We start from the raw sequence: 20,618 nt of genomic DNA on the forward strand, positions 1-20,618 counted from the left end.
CACATGAAGCTGTCCTCATTCATCTAACAGTAGTGCTCAAATTATTAAGCGAACTTTTTTTCTTATATTATAACATTGAAGCACGAGTTCTAGTTCTTTTCAACCCCGATTAATTAAACCCCTCATTTTAACAGCATAACTTCTCATCCTTATCATTTCCTTGGATTCCTTTCAAGACCTAACCCTGGCAATATGCCTCACCTAAACATTTCAGTGAGGGTTACAAGAAAATTGCTTGCTCCGAGTGGCAGAAAAGGGCTCGCGGTGTTTGAATTTACGTTAGGAACGACAAAGTCTTCAACGAAACAAACATAGCCGGCAGATTGCCCGAAAATAGCAGCGATAGACGCTTGTGGCCTTCCATGAATTGAAACAACTAAAGAAATAAGATAGACAGATTGACCACCAGTCCTTTAATAGACCACTAGACGTTTTGGGTTAGATTCGGACTGTCATTTTTATGAGACATACACTCTATAAGGAAAAGGCCCTAATAGAACTTTTGCAAAATTAATATTCGGAATCAAAAACTCAAGACTCTAATACTAAAGAATTAGGGCATATACATTTGACACTACTTAGATGCACACTATTGACATTTAACTAGTAAATTTTCATAAAATTTAAAGTTCATTAAGTGATTTCAGAAGTCAGTTCTTTAAGTGCAGTAAGTCCTGCAATTGACCTAAAAGCAGCAAAAATGACGTCACGCACAAAAATTTTAACTGCAAAGCAGTAAAGTCACTGGAACTGAAAAAGTCAATTTGAAGAAGTCAGGTCGCAAGAATAATCGATGGAGACGACGAATTAAAGAAACACACGACGTACAACTCAAGAATTTTCATTAACTAAAAAAATTAGAGCTAGAGGGTACTATGAGTGAATTGGGAAAACCATTTCCACAGAAAATCAGATAAAAAATTCAAAAATAAACTGAACATCTATGCCAAAATGCCGGATATGAACAAAAAAACCACTAGCGATAAACAGCAATTTGGTTCAAACAAATAAAAAAAATAGGCCTAGAATGAACTATGAATGGATTGGGAAAAACCATTTAGAAAAAATCATATCCAAAAAATCGAAAAAACAGTAAAAATCAAAGTGAAATTGCCGCATGTGAACAAAAAACCACTAGCGAGAAAGCTAATTTTTGTTCAAACACCGTATTCTCACTCTAATTAAACATTAGAGCGAAAAAATCTCACACCGCTTCCCGGTGAACTATTAAGTTTAAAAATGGAAAAAAAATGGAAAACAGTTTTCACACTCTTCTTTAAAATTGGAGTGAAAAAATTTCACACCGCAAAACCATTCGCTTTTTCGCTCCACTTCCCGTTTCGGCGTGACCCAAATCACTACAATTTTACTTCAAAAAGAATGAAAATGGGTGAACAGATCTTAAAAAAGACAGAGCCCCAAGACAATACAAATTCTTGGAATTGTAAAAAACCATGATGTCCCCAATAATAGCCGCTATCCCATCGCGGCTATTAAAAAGATTAATATCATAACGACCTACAAGCACGAACAGCAAAAATGACAAAAATTCCACCAAAAAAACCACTGGGGAAAATTACTTATATGAACCGTCAACTAGACCAATACTCTGCAGGGGATTTTAATAAAATAAGGTCATCCCTTTCAGATAGATTGCATAGTTTCGAAAAAACTTTACAGTTCAGCTCCATAAAGGATATAAACTCCTTAGAGAAATATTTACCATTGATTGCATAAGAAAAACATACCCGGCAGGTTGCCGGAAAAAAGCCGCCGTTGATTCCCATAACTATTGGGATTGAAAGAAAAGAAACTAATGAAAAAATTGATTTCAGTACAAAATTATTTTTAAGTGCGATTTATTTTGAAGTCATTTTGTAGTATAACATACTCCTGTCTCTCAGTGAGAGGCTACAGGGTCTAGTATCAATACCAATAAGCATTATAGATAGTAACTAAAACTTGTGACAACCAAGTTCAAGTACCAGGCATCTAAAAATGCGCTTTATGGTTTTATCCCGTTCCTATTTCTGACTTCGATTTTTCATACTGACTCTCTTCATTCTGAATTGCTTTGCTGAGCAGCTGTTGTTTAAAAGCACTTTGAGCAGAATGAGAGAAGAGTGAAAATAGCCTAGAGAAGTCAAAAAGATTTCACGCTAAATGTCCAAAAAGCGGCAAAATGGTAAAGCGAAAAAAAAGTTCGACGAAGTAAAAAAACTTAGCAGGACAAGTCCTGACGTACAATTCAAAGAAATTTCATTGACTAAACAGAAAACTAAACCTAGAACGGACTATTAATGGATTGGGAAAACCATTTAAAAAAAATCGATCCGAAAAATCGAAAAAACAGTAAAAATCAAAGTTAAATTGCCGCATGTGAACAAAAAACCACTAGCGAGAAAGCGAATTTTTGTTCAAACACCGTTTCTCAATCTACTTTAAAATTAGAGCGAAAAAATTTCACGCCGCAAAACCACTCGCTTTTTCGCTCAATTTTCTGTTTCGGCGTGACCAAAATCACTACTCCAATTTGACTTCAAAAATCATGAAAATGTGTGAACAGATCTTAAAAAAAAGACAGCGCCCCAATACAATTCAAATTCTTTGAATTGTAAAAAATAGGGGCGCTATAATAGCCGGTTGAGAAGATGAGGGCGGCTATTGAAAAGAAACTCGAAGAGCTGGGTTGATAATCAGGGTAATTAGGTCACAGCTTTGTTTTCCGAGAACGAACTTACACTTAACACCTCAGAAACCAAACATATGGTGTTTGGCTCGAAACGGAATCTCAACAACACGAACCAAAGTTAGGTAAGCAAGAAATGGAAAAAGTTACATCGTTCAAATAATTGAGAATTGTCATTGAGTTTAAGGACCACTTTAAGTTTAAGGACCACTTCAAACTTGTCAAACTAGGCTCAAATTTTGCGCCTTTTCTACTGGAGGTTTAAGACTTGATCGAGTTTTTAGATTTACTAGGCAACGAATGATCCAATTTTTTAAAGTTCACGTGGAACCAATTGCTCAATACGGTGTTTTAATCCACTGATGCATACGACGAAATGAAAAACTAATTAAGAAAAGCAAATTTGGTTCTATTAAGTAGGAGAAATTATTTGGAAAAGAGAAAGTGAGCAATTTTGTTGAACGAATGATAAGCGTAGATGAACTTTGAACAATATGTAGCAAAAAGAACCGGGTTTGATTATATTAGAAGGCAGGTATCAATGCAATAAAAAACTTTTCAAGAATCAATTGATGCTAATGGTTGCCTCAAATAAACATACCCGGCAGATTGCCGGAAAATAGCCGCCGTTGATTCCAATAAGCATGACTGGGATTGAAATAACAGAAGATATTGAAAAAAAAAAGATTTTCGTACAAAAACATTTTTTTAAGTCCGATTTATTTTGATGGCATTTCGTAGTTGATCATACTTCTGTTTCTTAGAGAGAGGCTACAGGGGCTACTATCAATAACAATAAGCATTAGAGAGAGGTAACTAATACTTATAGGACCGACGTTCAAATAGCAGGCATCTAAAATCGGGCTTTATGGATTTATCCCGTTTCTATTTCTGACTTCAATTTTTTATACTGACTGTTCATTTTGAATTGCTTTGCTGAGCAACTGATGTTCAAAATCACTTTTAGCAGAATGAGAGAAGAGAGAAACTAGCCTAGAGAAGTCAAAAAGATTTCACGCAAAATGTTAAGGCGGCAAAATGAGGTAAAGCGAAACATTTTTTTATTCGACGAAGTAAAAAAAAAAATAGGAGCGCTATAATAGCCGGCTGAGAAGATGAGGGCGGCTATTAAACATACCCGGCAGATTGCCGGAAAATAGCCGCCGTTGATTCCAATAAGCATGACTGGGATTGAAATAACAGAAGATATTGAAAAAAAAAGATTTTCGTACAAAAACATTTTTTTAAGTCCGATTTATTTTGATGGCATTTCGTAGTTGATCATACTTCTGTTTCTTAGAGAGAGGCTACAGGGGCTACTATCAATAACAATAAGCATTAGAGAGAGGTAACTAATACTTATAGGACCGACGTTCAAATAGCGGGCATCTAAAATTGGGCTTTATGGATTTATCCCGTTTCTATTTCTGACTTCAATTTTTTATACTGACTGTTCATTTTGAATTGCTTTGCTGAGCAACTGATGTTCAAAATCACTTTTAGCAGAATGAGAGAAGAGAGAAACTAGCCTAGAGAAGTCAAAAAGATTTCACGCAAAAAGTTAAGGCGGCAAAATGAGGTAAAGCGAAACATTTTTTTATTCGACGAAGTAAAAAAAAAATAGGAGCGCTATAATAGCCGGCTGAGAAGATGAGGGCGGCTATTAAACATACCCGGCAGATTGCTGGAAAATAGCCGCCGTTGATTCCAATAAGCATGACTGGGATTGAAATAACAGAAGATATTGAAAAAAAAAGATTTTCGTACAAAAACATTTTTTTAAGTCCGATTTATTTTGATGGCATTTCGTAGTTGATCATACTTCTGTTTCTTAGAGAGAGGCTACAGGGGCTACTATCAATAACAATAAGCATTAGAGAGAGGTAACTAATACTTATGGGACCGACGTTCAAATAGCGGGCATCTAAAATTGGGCTTTATGGATTCATCCCGGTTCTATTTCTGACTTCAATTTTTTATACTGACTGTTCATTTTGAATTGCTTTGCTGAGCAACTGATGTTCAAAATCACTTTTAGCAGAATGAGAAAAGAGAGAAACTAGCCTAGAGAAGTCAAAAAGATTTCACGCAAAATGTTGAAAAGGCGGCAAAATGAGGTAAAGCGAAACATTTTTTTATTCGACGAAGTAAAAAAAAAAATAGGAGCGCTATAATAGCCGGCTGAGAAGATGAGGGCGGCTATTAAACATACCCGGCAGATTGCCGGAAAATAGCCGCCGTTGATTCCAATAAGCATGACTGGGATTGAAATAACAGAAGATATTGAAAAAAAAAGATTTTCGTACAAAAACATTTTTTTAAGTCCGATTTATTTTGATGGCATTTCGTAGTTGATCATACTTCTGTTTCTTAGAGAGAGGCTACAGGGGCTACTATCAATAACAATAAGCATTAGAGAGAGGTAACTAATACTTATGGGACCGACGTTCAAATAGCGGGCATCTAAAATTGGGCTTTATGGATTTATCCCGGTTCTATTTCTGACTTCAATTTTTTATACTGACTGTTCATTTTGAATTGCTTTGCTGAGAAACTGATGCTCAAAATCACTTTTAGCAGAATGAGAGAAGAGAGCTAGCCTAGAGAAGTCAAAAAGATTTCACGCAAAATGTTAAGGCGGCAAAATGAGGTAAAGCGAAACATTTTTTTATTCGACGAAGTAAAAAAAAAATAGGAGCGCTATAATAGCCGGCTGAGAAGATGAGGGCGGCTATTAAACATACCCGGCAGATTGCCGGAAAATAGCCGCCGTTGATTCCAATAAGCATGACTGGGATTGAAATAACAGAAGATATTGAAAAAAAAAGATTTTCGTACAAAAACATTTTTTTAAGTCCGATTTATTTTGATGGCATTTCGTAGTTGATCATACTTCTGTTTCTTAGAGAGAGGCTACATGGGCTACTATCAATAACAATAAGCATTAGAGAGAGGTAACTAATACTTATGGGACCGACGTTCAAATAGCGGGCATCTAAAATTGGGCTTTATGGATTTATCCCGATTCTATTTCTGACTTCAATCTTTTATACTGACTGTTCATTTTGAATTGCTTTGCTGAGCAACTGATGTTCAAAATCACTTTTAGCAGAATGAGAGAAGAGAGAAACTAGCCTAGAGAAGTCAAAAAGATTTCACGCAAAATGTTGAAAAGGCGGCAAAATGAGGTAAAGCGAAACAATTTTTTATTCGACGAAGTAAAAAAAACATAGCCGGCAGATTGCCGAAATAGCTGCGACAGAATAGACCTGCGTGCCATATAATAGAGATAGAAACAGATACAGATCTAATTGAAAAATCGACGCCGCTCAAAAAAACTAGGTAAAAAACATTCAGCGATGAATTAATAAAGCTTGTTAAAATTCATTCCACAAAAGCCTCATATTAGGGACCTTTACTGCACATATGAGTTCCTTTGACCTTAAACAAATTCAAATTAAACTTAAGTTTTAAAGTGCAAAAGTCATTTTATTGAGTGAGGTAAGTCACGTATGATCAAAATCTAATCACGCAAATAACCTAAAAACTTTTGCTAAAGCGAGCGAGAAATGACGTCACGCGCGCAAATGCCGTTAGTGAGAGGAAGAAGTCATTCAGAAAATTTGACTTTTTCAGCTTTGCTGTGTGAACAAATGTAAAACGAAAAAAGAGCGTCAGACGACGAAACAAAAAACATAGCCGGAAGAATTCCGGAAGCGACTCGAAGCACCAAAACTTCACGAAAAGCTGAAGCCATTACCTTTTGTATTAAACCATTAAGTCATTACCTCCCCGGGTCTGATCTAAAAATCGGTGAAATTTAAACCACTGTCCCCAAGAGAAAGAAAATGCAGCAAAATTTTATTATTGAGAACGTTTGGTAACGTTAAAAAAGTCTGAAATTTTTAGGATGGTCAAAAAACTGACAGCCTGACAAAGCTGACAGGGCCATCAATTGCCCTCAGATAATTAATGATTCTAATCTCAAAAAGATCGCAAAAGCAAACGGCAGATAAAAACTTTTCAAAAAAGACAGGAAAGTAAAAATTATTCAAAAAAGAGTGCTCTAAGAATCAGAGAACCACTACAATTAGATTTCTAATCACGGCAATTAAGATAAAAAATAATACATGATTCTTCCTTGTTGTATATATGCTAGACAACATGATTTCATGCTATTTCAAAAATTAAATTAATCATAGAAAAACAAAAGAAACAGAATAATATTCAAAGGCAAAAAATCGTCGAAAAACAATACCAAGCCCGGACGAAAATTGCAATGAATAGTAATAAGTAGAAATGTTGGAAAAGACTTTCTAGCAAAGTCCCAGTACTGCCTTATTTTGAATTAAATCAATTGCAAACCGAAGAAAGCAAGATCTAAGAAAAAGCTGAATTCAGTCAATTTTTTTAACAACTGAAAAAATCAATATAACGAATATAAAAGTAGGTGCCAGGACAAAACTAGAATGATACAAACAAGAATGTGAATAATATGGACACAATGTTAGGAACACCGTAACAAAAAGACATTCTTGATTTTTGAAAGTTAAAAATCAAATTTAAAAAAATCAAAAAAAAAAACGAGTACATTTCATTGATCAGCATTCGAGACATCGAAAAGACAACGAGTCATTCGAGACAAAAATCCAACTTGCTGAACAGAATAAAACAAGAAAAAGCAGAACTCAGACATACGAAACAATGAAACATTTTGCAAAAAAGTGGTCAAAAAATATTTAAGACTGCATTTATGAAAAAAATTTATCGGTTTTTTCAAAAACTTAACACCAAAAAATGATTGAATTTTTATTGAAACGAAATTAAAGTCCCTCATGTTCCCCAAAATACTATTTCTAGTAATTAAAAGCAAAATACAAACAAAAAACTAAAAAAAATTGCCAAAAAACAACGAAAATCGGATTAGCAAATGTACAATTTTATGAAACAAAATTACATCGAGGTAGAAAGAGGCATTGAGTATATGAATTATCAAAGGGAAGTTGCCATATTAACTGATTTTTGACAAAAAATAGCTAAAAGATCCAAAAGCGAAGAAATTAATAGAAAAAAAAGCCAAAAATTAACTAAAAAATCAAGAAATATGTGCCAATTTCGCATTTGAAACGCAATTTCAGGCTATGCAACATACTGTGCTATCAATTTCTGGGGTTTACATTTCAACATAGCATCGATTAAAAATTATTTCTACAAAAAACCAAATTACAAGCAAAAAAACTAGGCCACTTAGACGAAAAAACGGCTAAAAACGGTTATCTATATGTGCCATTCAGTCAAAAACTACTCTTCAATGTCAAAAAGTCATTCACTAAACGCAGCGCATGATCAAAAAACTTCTCTCGCTCAGAAAAAATTAGTTCACACTGCAATTTTACTCGCTTTCGCTTTTAGGTCGAAACATCGTCTGAACGAATAGTATTTCCGGTAAAAAAAAAAACCTTAAGAAAACCAATACTCCTCTTCGAGTCGTAAAAAAACCAAGAGCACCGCAATATAGCTACGCTCAGCTTACAGCTTCGCAGCTATAAAAAAAATAGGAGCGCTATAATAGCCGGCTGAGAAGATGAGGGCGGCTATTAAAAACACCATCATGATCTAAGGAATAAAACAAGTCATGAGCTCAGCTGAAACAAATTTTTTGCCATAAAATTCCTACTATATACATTGCATAAGTGGTAAGGAAGAGTTACTCAAGAAACGAACAGAAGCGACTACCGTCTGTCGATTTGCTCTGGGTAGGGAGAGCTGGATACGAGGTGAGTGCAGGGGGGTTGAGTGGAGGGAGTGGAGGGAGGGGTGTGTGTTTGAGGGGGGTCAAAATCATAAGCATGATTGAGAACCAACCTTCACACAAAATTGTCTCCCCAAAACAGTTTTGCTGAATCGCATACTTAGAGAATATTATCGGCTCTAAGAGAGCTTCACAGCCACTTAATTCCCACTGGGCGCTAGCTGTTTATCCCGTTTTTGAGGACGAAAAGTCAAAAGCGTCACACGAAAATTTGGTCAAGCGAAAAATCGCATAAAAAGACTACATGACTAATATAATTGCTACAAACTTCGTTTGAGAGCAATTAAACGTTACGGACTAACGTCGAAAGAAGTACTCTCGAACGACTGGTGGGAGTTCTAATCAATTGCAGCCTGCTTCAGCCGGGTGGTGGGTTGTAGCCTGAATGGGGCTACAAATTCACTAGGGGAACTTCATTAGAGGTGAATATTTATCAAATATCATTAAAAAATGGCACAAGTTTCGGCGCTCTTATCATTTGACCTTTAGTATTAAATTGCCGCCAATTGAGCTCAGCGGCTTGGAGCTGTGAATGAGAGAGCACTTTAGATTTACGCGAAACGCAGACAGTCAAACTTTACGAACTTCCCTTCGCAACAAAAATTTATGCCTTCAAAACAGCTTAGTTGAATTTCATATTTTTAGTAAGAAGAGAGTCTCTAGGAGCCCTTAATGCCCTCCGGGCGCTACCTGTTTAGCTCATTTTTAAGGGCGAAAAATCAAATGAGTCAAGCAAAAATGGCACAAAAAGATCACAGGATTTTGCGTGAGAATTGCGGGAAATGAAATCTGAAAATCAGCAGAAGCAAAATCAAACTCATTAAGACCAATCCGTGATTAAGGAAAACCAAAGCCAAATCTGAATACTGATTTTACTATTTAACTAATGAAAGCTGCTTCAGCCTGGTTGTTCTTCAGGTAGTAGTTAACAAGTTAAAAATAGCCACAGATGAGTTTCGTCAATTAATTCAGCAAAAAGAAAAACCTGAATGCAAAATTATAGCCGGAATAGCCGCAATTGCCGCAATAGCTGCGAAAGAATAGAGTTCCGTGCCGTATAATAGAGGCAGAAACAGATCTAATTTGAAAAAGTTATCAACGCCGCTCAAAAAGCTATGTGAAAATCATTCACCGACAAATTAAACAAGCTTGTTAAAATTCATTGCTCAGAAGCCTTTTGACTAAGGACCTTTACTACAGACATGAGTTCCTTTGAACTTAAACTAATTCAAATTAAACATAAGTTTTAAAGAGCGAGAGTCATTTCATTGAGTGAGGTAAGTCACGTATGATCGAAATCTAATCATCTGAATGAACAAATGTATGTAAACCGAAAAAGAGCGTCTGAGGACGAACAAAAACCATTGCCAGAAGAATTCCCGAAATGACTCGAAGTCGTATCCTCCCAAATGTTTCCACAAAACATCAATCAAGCCTTAATGAGCCCACAAATATTTCTATTATAGAAAACGAGAAATGAAAAAACAAATTGCTCAATTTTCTCGACTTTGTCAAATTTTATAGAAAGAGACAACTTTGTAGCATAAGAAACACTCATCTTTTGTAGTAAACAGAGCCTACGACCAAGCGGCATTAGTTCAGTTAACAAAAATTCCAATGAAACAAAATGAACCAAAAATCGCAAAAAGACAATCAAGAAAATATTTGAAAAACCTTCAAAATAAAAAAAGACAATTCACAATCAAAGACACAGTACACAATTCAATTCACAGTAAACAATTCAAAGACAAAAAATTTGGTTATTATCAAAACTAAGACACCAATCATGTTCGTAAAAATCAATTCTGAGTCAAAAAGTTTAAAAGTCATTTCAAGCAAATTCTCAGTGCCGTACTATATAAAGAGAAATCAATTGGAAAAAATCTAAAAGGCCAAAATTATTCTTTTCTTAACTGATAAGAGCAGAGCTGATAAGAATTACTGATCTAACCAAAATGATAGACTTATACGTGCTAGAATGCGGAGAACAGGGACAGAAACAAAAACATGAAAAACAAGTTCTTGATTTTTAGAAAGTTAAAAGTCAAATTGAAAAAAAAGTGAAATGAAGAACAATTACATTTCCTTCTTATGCACTAAAATATATAGCTATTTTCCTGTATAGGTTATAATATAAAAATAAAATTCAAAAATTAGAAACAAAAAAACTGCAAAAAATGTCTTGCACTTGAAAAACTTTGCCGAATTTCAAACATGGAACGCCACAGAATCATTGAAACACTAGTAAAAAAAATTAGGAACCCCGACAGTGCACTAAGAAAACTTTCTAGTAATTAAATAAAACAACAAAAAACTGAGAAACATTGTACAACAGCCAAAATAGCGCAAGCATTACTACGATTCTATAAAACAAAGACCTCACGTTTTAAGGCGGCATTCAATGTATGAAATACTGAAGACAAATACTCACATGCACTGATTTTTTTAAAAAAAGATTCAAAAATAAGGAAATTGATTTAAAAACGCCAAAAATGAACTGTCTAATTGGGAAATATGCGCTCAATTAGAAATTTAAACGCATCATTAGACTCTCAAAAACACTGGTATCAAATTCAGAAGTTCACAAATTAATACAGCTGCTATTAAAAATCAATTCAACAAACTAAATTACATGCAGAAACGTAGCCGGCAAATTGCTGGAAAAATAGCCGCCGTTGACCCGCTTGACGCACATTTGGATTGAAACAGAAAAAAAATAAAAGATAGAAATTGACAGAAATACTGAAGACACTATGAAATACTGAAGACACTATGGAATACTGAAGATGAATTGTCATATGCACTGATTTTTGAAAAAGATTCAAAAATAAGGAAATTGATTTAAAAAAGCCAAAAATGAACTGTCTAATTGGGAAATATGCGCTCAATTAGAAATTTAAACGCATCATTAGACTCTCAAAAACAATGGTATCAAATTCAGAAGTTCACAAATTAATACAGCTGCTTTTAAAAATCAATTCATCAAACTAAATTACATGCAGAAACGTAGCCGGCAAATTGCTGGAAAATAGCCGCCGTTGACCCGCTTGACGCACATTTGGATTGAAACAGAAAAAAAATAAAAGATAGAAATTGACAGAAATACTGACGACACTATGAAATACTGAAGTCACTATGGAATACTGAAGATGAATTGTCATATGCACTGATTTTTGAAAAAGATTCAAAAATGAGAAAATTGATTTAAAAAGCCAAAATGAAAAATGTGCTCAATTAGAATTTTAAATGCATCATTAGCCTCAAAAACACTGGTATGAAACTCAGAGGTTCACAAATTAATACAGCTGCTATTAAAAATTATTTCTAAAACCAACTAAATTGCAAGCAAAACCCTAGCCGGTAAATTGTCGGAAAAAAGCCGCCGTTGACCCGCGTGACGCATATTGGGATTGAACCAGAAAAAAAAATTAAGAGATAGAAATTGACAGAAATACTGAAGACACTATGAAATACTGAAGACACTATGGAATACTGAAGATGAATTGTCATATGCACTGATTTTTGAGAAAGATTCAAAAATAAGGAAATTGATTTAAAAAAGCCAAAAATGAACTGTCTAATTGGGAAATATGCGCTCAATTAGAAATTTAAACGCATCATTAGACTCTCAAAAACACTGGTATCAAATTCAGAAGTTCACAAATTAATACAGCTGCTTTTAAAAATCAATTCATCAAACTAAATTACATGCAGAAACGTAGCCGGCAAATTGCTGGAAAATAGCCGCCGTTGACCCGCTTGACGCACATTTGGATTGAAACAGAAAAAAAAAGATAGAAATTGACAGAAATACTGACGACACAATGAAATACTGAAGACACTATGGAATACTGAAGATGAATTGTCATATGCACTGATTTTTGAGAAAGATTCAAAAATAAGGAAATTGATTTAAAAAAGCCAAAAATGAACTGTCTAATTGGGAAATATGCGCTCAATTAGAAATTTAAACGCATCATTAGACTCTCAAAAACACTGGTATCAAATTCAGAAGTTCACAAATTAATACAGCTGCTATTAAAAATCAATTCAACAAACTAAATTACATGCAGAAACGTAGCCGGCAAATTGCTGGAAAATAGCCGCCGTTGACCCGCTTGACGCACATTTGGATTGAAACAGAAAAAAAAATAAAAGATAGAAATTGACAGAAATACTGAAGACACTATGAAATACTGAAGACACTATGGAATACTGAAGATGAATTGTCATATGCACTGATTTTTGAAAAAGATTCAAAAATAAGGAAATTGATTTAAAAAAGCCAAAAATGAACTGTCTAATTGGGAAATATGCGCTCAATTAGAAATTTAAACGCATCATTAGACTCTCAAAAACAATGGTATCAAATTCAGAAGTTCACAAATTAATACAGCTGCTTTTAAAAATCAATTCATCAAACTAAATTACATGCAGAAACGTAGCCGGCAAATTGCTGGAAAATAGCCGCCGTTGACCCGCTTGACGCACATTTGGATTGAAACAGAAAAAAAAAAATAAAAGACAGAAATTGACAGAAATACTGACGACACTATGAAATACTGAAGACACTATGGAATACTGAAGACGAATTGTCATATGCACTGATTTTTGAAAAAGATTCAAAAATGAGAAAATTGATTTAAAAAGCCAAAATGAAATATGTGCTCAATTAGAATTTTAAATGCATCATTAGCCTCAAAAACACTGGTATGAAACTCAGAGGTTCACAAATTAATACAGCTGCTATTAAAAATTATTTCTAAAACCAACTAAATTGCAAGCAAAACCGTAGCCGGTAAATTGTCGGAAAAAAGCCGCCGTTGACCCGCGTGACGCACATTGGGATTGAACCAGAAAAAAAAATTAAGAGATAGAAATTGACAGAAATACTGAAGACACTATGAAATACTGAAGACACTATGGAATACTGAAGATGAATTGTCATATGCATTGATTTTTGAAAAAGATTCAAAAATAAGGAAATTGATTTAAAAAAGCCAAAAATGAACTGTCTAATTGGGAAATATGCGCTCAATTAGAAATTTAAACGCATCATTAGACTCTCAAAAACACTGGTATCAAATTCAGAAGTTCACAAATTAATACAGCTGCTTTTAAAAATCAATTCATCAAACTAAATTACATGCAGAAACGTAGCCGGCAAATTGCTGGAAAATAGCCGCCGTTGACCCGCTTGACGCACATTTGGATTGAAACAGAAAAAAAAAGATAGAAATTGACAGAAATACTGACGACACAATGAAATACTGAAGACACTATGGAATACTGAAGATGAATTGTCATATGCACTGATTTTTGAGAAAGATTCAAAAATAAGGAAATTGATTTAAAAAAGCCAAAAATGAACTGTCTAATTGGGAAATATGCGCTCAATTAGAAATTTAAACGCATCATTAGACTCTCAAAAACACTGGTATCAAATTCAGAAGTTCACAAATTAATACAGCTGCTATTAAAAATCAATTCATCGAACTAAATTACATGCAGAAACGTAGCCGGCAAATTGCTGGAAAATAGCCGCCGTTGACCCGCTTGACGCACATTTGGATTGAAACAGAAAAAAAAATAAAAGACAGAAATTGACAGAAATATTGACGACACTATGAAATACTGAAGACACTATGGAATACTGAAGATGAATTGTCATATGCACTGATTTTTGAAAAAGATTCAAAAATGAGAAAATTGATTTAAAAAGCCAAAATGAAATATGTGCTCAATTAGAATTTTAAATGCATCATTAGCCTCAAAAACACTGGTATGAAACTCAGAGGTTCACAAATTAATACAGCTGCTATTAAAAATTATTTCTAAAACCAACTAAATTGCAAGCAAAACCGTAGCCGGTAAATTGTCGGAAAAAAGCCGCCGTTGACCCGCGTGACGCACATTGGGATTGAACCAGAAAAAAAAAATTAAGAGATAGAAATTGACAGAAATACTGAAGACACTATGAAATACTGAAGACACTATGGAATACTGAAGATGAATTGTCATATGCACTGATTTTTGAAAAAGATTCAAAAATAAGGAAATTGATTTAAAAAAGCCAAAAATGAACTGTCTAATTGGGAAATATGCGCTCAATTAGAAATTTAAACGCATCATTAGACTCTCAAAAACACTGGTATCAAATTCAGAAGTTCACAAATTAATACAGCTGCTTTTAAAAATCAATTCATCAAACTAAATTACATGCAGAAACGTAGCCGGCAAATTGCTGGAAAATAGCCGCCGTTGACCCGCTTGACGCACATTTGGATTGAAACAGAAAAAAAAATAAAAGATAGAAATTGACAGAAATACTGACGACACAATGAAATACTGAAGACACTATGGAATACTGAAGATGAATTGTCATATGCACTGATTTTTGAAAAAGATTCAAAAATAAGGAAATTGATTTAAAAAAGCCAAAAATGAACTGTCTAATTGGGAAATATGCGCTCAATTAGAAATTTAAACGCATCATTAGACTCTCAAAAACACTGGTATCAAATTCAGAAGTTCACAAATTAATACAGCTGCTATTAAAAATCAATTCATCGAACTAAATTACATGCAGAAACGTAGCCGGCAAATTGCTGGAAAATAGCCGCCGTTGACCCGCTTGACGCACATTTGGATTGAAACAGAAAAAAAATAAAAGATAGAAATTGACAGAAATACTGACGACACTATGAAATACTGAAGACACTATGGAATACTGAAGATGAATTGTCATATGCACTGATTTTTGAAAAAGATTCAAAAATGAGAAAATTGATTTAAAAAGCCAAAATGAAATATGTGCTCAATTAGAATTTCAAATGCATCATTAGACTCAAAAACACTGGTATGAAACTCAGAGGTTCACAAATTAATACAGCTGCTATTGAAAATTATTTCTAAAACCAACTAAATTGCAAGCAAAACCGTAGCCGGTAAATTGTCGGAAAAAAGCCGCCGTTGACCCGCTTGACGCACATTGGGATTGAACCAGAAAAAAAATTTAAGAGATAGAAATTGACAGAAATACTGAAGACACTATGAAATACTGAAGACACTATGGAATACTGAAGATGAATTGTCATATGCACTCATTTTTGAAAAAGATTCAAAAATAAGGAAATTGATTTAAAAAAAGCCAAAAATGAACTGTCTAATTGGGAAATATGCGCTCAATTAGAAATTTAAACGCATCATTGTAGTCTCAAAAACACTGGTATCAAACTCAGAAGTTCACAAATTAATACAGCTGCTATTAAAAATCAATTCATCAAACCAAATTACATGCAGAAACGTAGCCGGCAAATTGCTGGAAAATAGCCGCCGTTGACCCGCTTGACGCACATTTGGATTGAAACAGAAAAAAATAAAAGATAGAAATTGACAGAAATACTGACGACACTATGAAATACTGAAGACACTATGGAATACTGAAGATGAATTGTCATATGCACTCATTTTTGAAAAAGATTCAAAAATGAAAAAATTGATTTAAAAAGCCAAAATGAAATATGTGCTCAATTAGAATTTTAAATGCATCATTAGACTCAAAAACACTGGTATGAAATTCAGAGGTTCACAAATTAATACAGCTGCTATTAAAAATTATTTCTAAAACCAACTAAATTGCAAGCAAAACCGTAGCCGGTAAATTGTCGGAAAAAAGCCGCCGTTGACCCGCGTGACGCACATTGGGATTGAACCAGAAAAAAAATTAAGAGATAGAAATTGACAGAACTTTTCTAAGTGTCAAAGTGTTCTTCATTGGTATGTGAATTCTGCATATTCGGTTAGATTCCAAAAATACACTTAATTCCGCTTCTTAACTGAAGGTTATTAAGCATAATACTGACGCCAGCTAGCAATCGCTTTAATGAACTTTGATAACCTAATGCAATATGACTAAAGGACCGGGCTTTATACGTTTATCCCGTTTCTTTGGATTTTGCTCTTTTGACTTCGACCGCATTTACTATATTACGTAATTCAATACGTGAAAGAATTTAAAATACATTCAGTTGAAACAGTGAGTGAAATAAGTCAGAAGTCACGCGTGAAAATCGTGACTTATGTAAAACGAAAAATGTAATGAAAAGGTAAAGCCAAAAAGGAAGGCATCTAAAAAATAGCCGTTGAGAGGCTGACAGCGGCTATTTAAAACTAGGCCCACTGGACGAAAAATGGCTAAATGGTTGTCCATATGCGGAATTCTGCAAAAAAACCCATTTCAAAGTCGAAAAGTCAATCTCTGATCGAAGCGCAAGATCAAAAAAACTTCTCTCGCTAAGAAAAAAAATATATCACACTGCACTTTTACTTCTGCGCGTTTAGGTCAAACGAGGTCTGAACGAATAGTAATTCCGGTTAACAAAAACTTAAAACCAATACTCCTTTTCAAGTCGTAAAAAAACAAGAGCACTGAAATATAGCTCCGCACAGCTTACAGCTTCGCAGCTATAACAAAAATAGCTGGCAGATTGCCAGAAAATAGACGCAATAGCTTCGTAGATCTGCAGTCTCGAAAAAACATAGCCGGCAGATTGCCGGAAAATAGCCCTGATAGACGCCTGGGGCCTTCCATGAATTGAAACAACTAAAGAGATTAGATAGACAGATCGACCACCAGTCCTTTAAAAGACCACTAGACTTTTTGGGTTAGCTTTGGACTGTCATTTTTATCAGACACATAAGCTCTATAAGGAGAAATCTCCAATAGGGCTTTTCAAAATTAAGGTCTTTTCCGTTTGTGCCCCCTCAGTTTAGTGGGCGCATTCTATTTTCACCCCTTAGATGCACGTGCAATATTTTTTACATAATGACTTACTATGTAATGGCACGTGCTCTGTAACTGGGGGGCTCATAACTTACTGGGGGCACAAACTGAGAAGATTCCAAAATTAATATTTGAAATCAAAAACTCAAGACTCTAATAATCAAGAATTAGGGCATATATGTTTGGTACTACTTGATGCACACCATTGACCTTTAACAAGTAAATGTTCATAAAATTTAAAGTTCCATAAGTGAGTTCAGAAGTCATTTTTTGAATGATGTTGGTCATTGAAAAAGTCAATTCCAAGAAGCCAGGGTAAGACGAAACAAAAATCTGTTAGACGAAATAAAAAAATTAGGAGCGCTATAATAGCCACCTGGAAGCGAGGACGCGGCTTTTAATCAGTAAAAAAGACAAACCAAAAAAATCGTCGTTTCATTGAAGGCTAATATGTTATATTTTGATTAAAAATCTGTATAAGTTTTTGCTGCCTCTATTAGCTGCTATCTAATAACCTTCATTTAGAGTGACATACACACAATTGACCTTATCTCTTTGAACTTAAGCAAATAAAAGTCAATTTCAAAGTGAGGAATTCATTTTTGTGAGTGAGGTAAGTCAAGTGACCAAAAATATAATCACGCAAATGAACAAAAAAACTCGCTCCACTAAGAGCAAAAAATGACGTCACGCACGCATTTCGTTGAAATTGCATGAACGAATGAACAAAAAGATTTGAAGTGGTTGTGACGTCATATGGTCGTAACAAAGATCGCGACGACGAAATAAAAAAACATAGCAGGACACGTCCTGACGAACAATTCAAGGAATTTTTATTGACTAAACCAAAAACTAGGCCCAGAACAGACTATAAATGGATTGTTAAAACCATTTAGAAAAAAAACCGATTCAAAAAATTGAAAAAAAAAACATTAAAAAATCAAAGTTAAATTGCCGCATCTGAACAAAAAACCACTAGCGAGAAATCGAATTTTACTTCAAACACCAAATTCTCACTCTACTTTAAAATTATAGCGAAAAAAATTTCACACCGCAAAACCACTCGCAGTAGTAAGAAATGGGGGGGGGGGTCTGTCGCCCACTTTTCGACTCATTTTGAAATTTTGTCTTTCCGCTCAGAATGGCTCCAAATCAAGCCTAAGGCTTTGCTGTGTCACACAAAGCCACTATAAATGTCTACAAACGATTTAAACATGCTCTTTGAGTTCAATTTTGAATTGAAATTTACCGCGTGTGAACAAATTACAGTAGTAAGAAATGGGGGGGTCTGTCGCCCACTTTTCGACTCATTTTGAAATTTTGTCTTCTCCGCTCAGAATGGCTCCAAATCAAGCCTAAGGCTTTGCTGTGCCACACAAAGCCACTATAAACGTCTACAAACGATTTAAACATGCTATTTGAGTTCAATTTTGAATTGAAAATTACCTTAATTTACTATAAAATCGCAAGTACTTAAAACAAAATAAAATTAATGTTATTTGATGCATTTACAAGGTAACTTGGCGCATCGAGTTATTTCATGTCCCTCGTCATTTGTACGTGTTCAAAACTCAATGTGCCAATTTACCTTTTGTGGAAAATTCCAAAATCTTATCTCCAAAATAAACTATTTCTGGCAACAATTAGTTTTCTCATTTACAATCTTACTTTTTGAAAATCAGTTGACCATGAGCACTCAAAACTTCGCTCCGTTTCATTACCGTTTCATTGTTTATTCAGCAAAATTTCTCGTCCCTGCAAAACTTAGTGCTGAACCAAGCAGTACTTTGTCGAAAAAAAAGAAAACACGATGACTCGGTTGACGATCCCTTGTTCTGTGTTCCAAGCCAGCCGCACGGCCTTGCCTATTGGATTGACGCTTACACGGATCTCAGTTTTGCAGTTGCAACTCATGACATTTCTTCGACGATCAATAAGAGCTGCTTTCGTTGGTGTGAAGACTTAAGTTCTGAACACCAACATGTGATGGTTGTAAGTGAAAACCCGAAGCAAATGGAGAAAACAATAAAATCTTTCATCAAACACGAAAGCAAAGTACTACAAGAAGTTCGGGCACGTATGTTCATACCACATTCACCATTGGGGACCTTCATGGCTCAGATGCTTCAACTGGGAGCTGTTGATGTAACAAGACGTGGGGATGTTTTTGAAAACTTTATTCGGTCAGATGAACTTGGCCTCGAAGCTAAGTCTATTGAGCGAATGGATTGCGTCTGGGAGATTGAGACAGTTTATACTATTAGGCGACTAGAACTTTCAACGCTCACTGAAGCTCAGCGACGACTTCTTGGCAAAATTGAAAGCTTGCAAGCCAGTGATTCCCCTTTTAAGTCCACCCTGGAGGCATACATTGATATTTTGGCCTCTGGATTTGGTTCAATCCACCAAACTGATCGCTTTTCAAACTTCAGCTTTTCTTGAGGTGAGATGTGGCCTAAGAAACGCTCAATGCACTTGTTGGGAATGTTATGAGGACTCGTTTGACAGCTGCAATTTATCGAGTACAGTGGATGACGTAACAGACGAAGAGACGATTTTCACTAAACAAACATTATCAACTGATTAGATTAGACAACTTCCTTTTATTATTTATTCATTGATTTGTCATTGTAATGTAATTTCGGCTTAAAATCAGTTGCTTCATGTTGTTGCGGGAAAACATAAATCAAGTGTTAGAGAACCTCAAAGTTTCAAGCAGGCTCTTCAATAAACACTCAGAAACGAAAAATGCGTTTTTAGCTGTTTGTCTGCTTATTGCCCCCACCTGTAATTTAACTGAGATAAATGAAAGTGCACCATATGGTGGTCTGATTGGTCCAGGTAATAGTATTCTTCACAACTATTGCAAGAATTCAAAACTTTTGCGTGTTCATGCAATTTTCCATGATGCTTACGGTTTTATGAAAAGTAGCTACACCATTGGTCCAGGCTACGTTTACGTTTTACCAAATCTCCCCAACCATTTTCTCTTTGGTCATTTGAGTGGTTTACTGTTCTGGTTAATAGTGAAATTTCAGTCGTCTGAACTCTTTGATCAGTTACCTTTTTAAATACTATGACACTTTTTGACCCTAACCTGTTATATCTTCATCTATCTAAAATATCGGGACTTCAAATACAGAACAAGGGAGAAGATACTGAGATAAAGTTGTGGAAGCAGAGCAAAAAGTTGGAGGCAAAACGATTTTGATAAAAAACGAATTGGACTTGACGTTACAGGAACTTGAGATCCTCTCCGAAGCTATTCAGCTACTGCAATACTTCTTGACAATCTCACAAGCAAGCTCACAAGTGTATCCACCAAAGCCACC

The 20,618-nt window shown here is 34.9% G+C and overlaps 1 protein-coding gene across 2 annotated transcripts in view; it reads right to left on the minus strand.

Moving 5' to 3' along the window:
- Window positions 1-20,618, minus strand: part of LOC142341581 (uncharacterized) — a 316,826-nt gene that overhangs the window by 1,306 nt on the left and 294,902 nt on the right. The gene's annotated exons all lie outside the window — the stretch shown is intronic.

This window comes from Convolutriloba macropyga, chromosome 6 (assembly GCF_964194025.1).
Source record: "Convolutriloba macropyga chromosome 6, txConMacr16.3, whole genome shotgun sequence".
NCBI classification, from domain to species: domain Eukaryota; kingdom Metazoa; phylum Xenacoelomorpha; order Acoela; family Convolutidae; genus Convolutriloba; species Convolutriloba macropyga.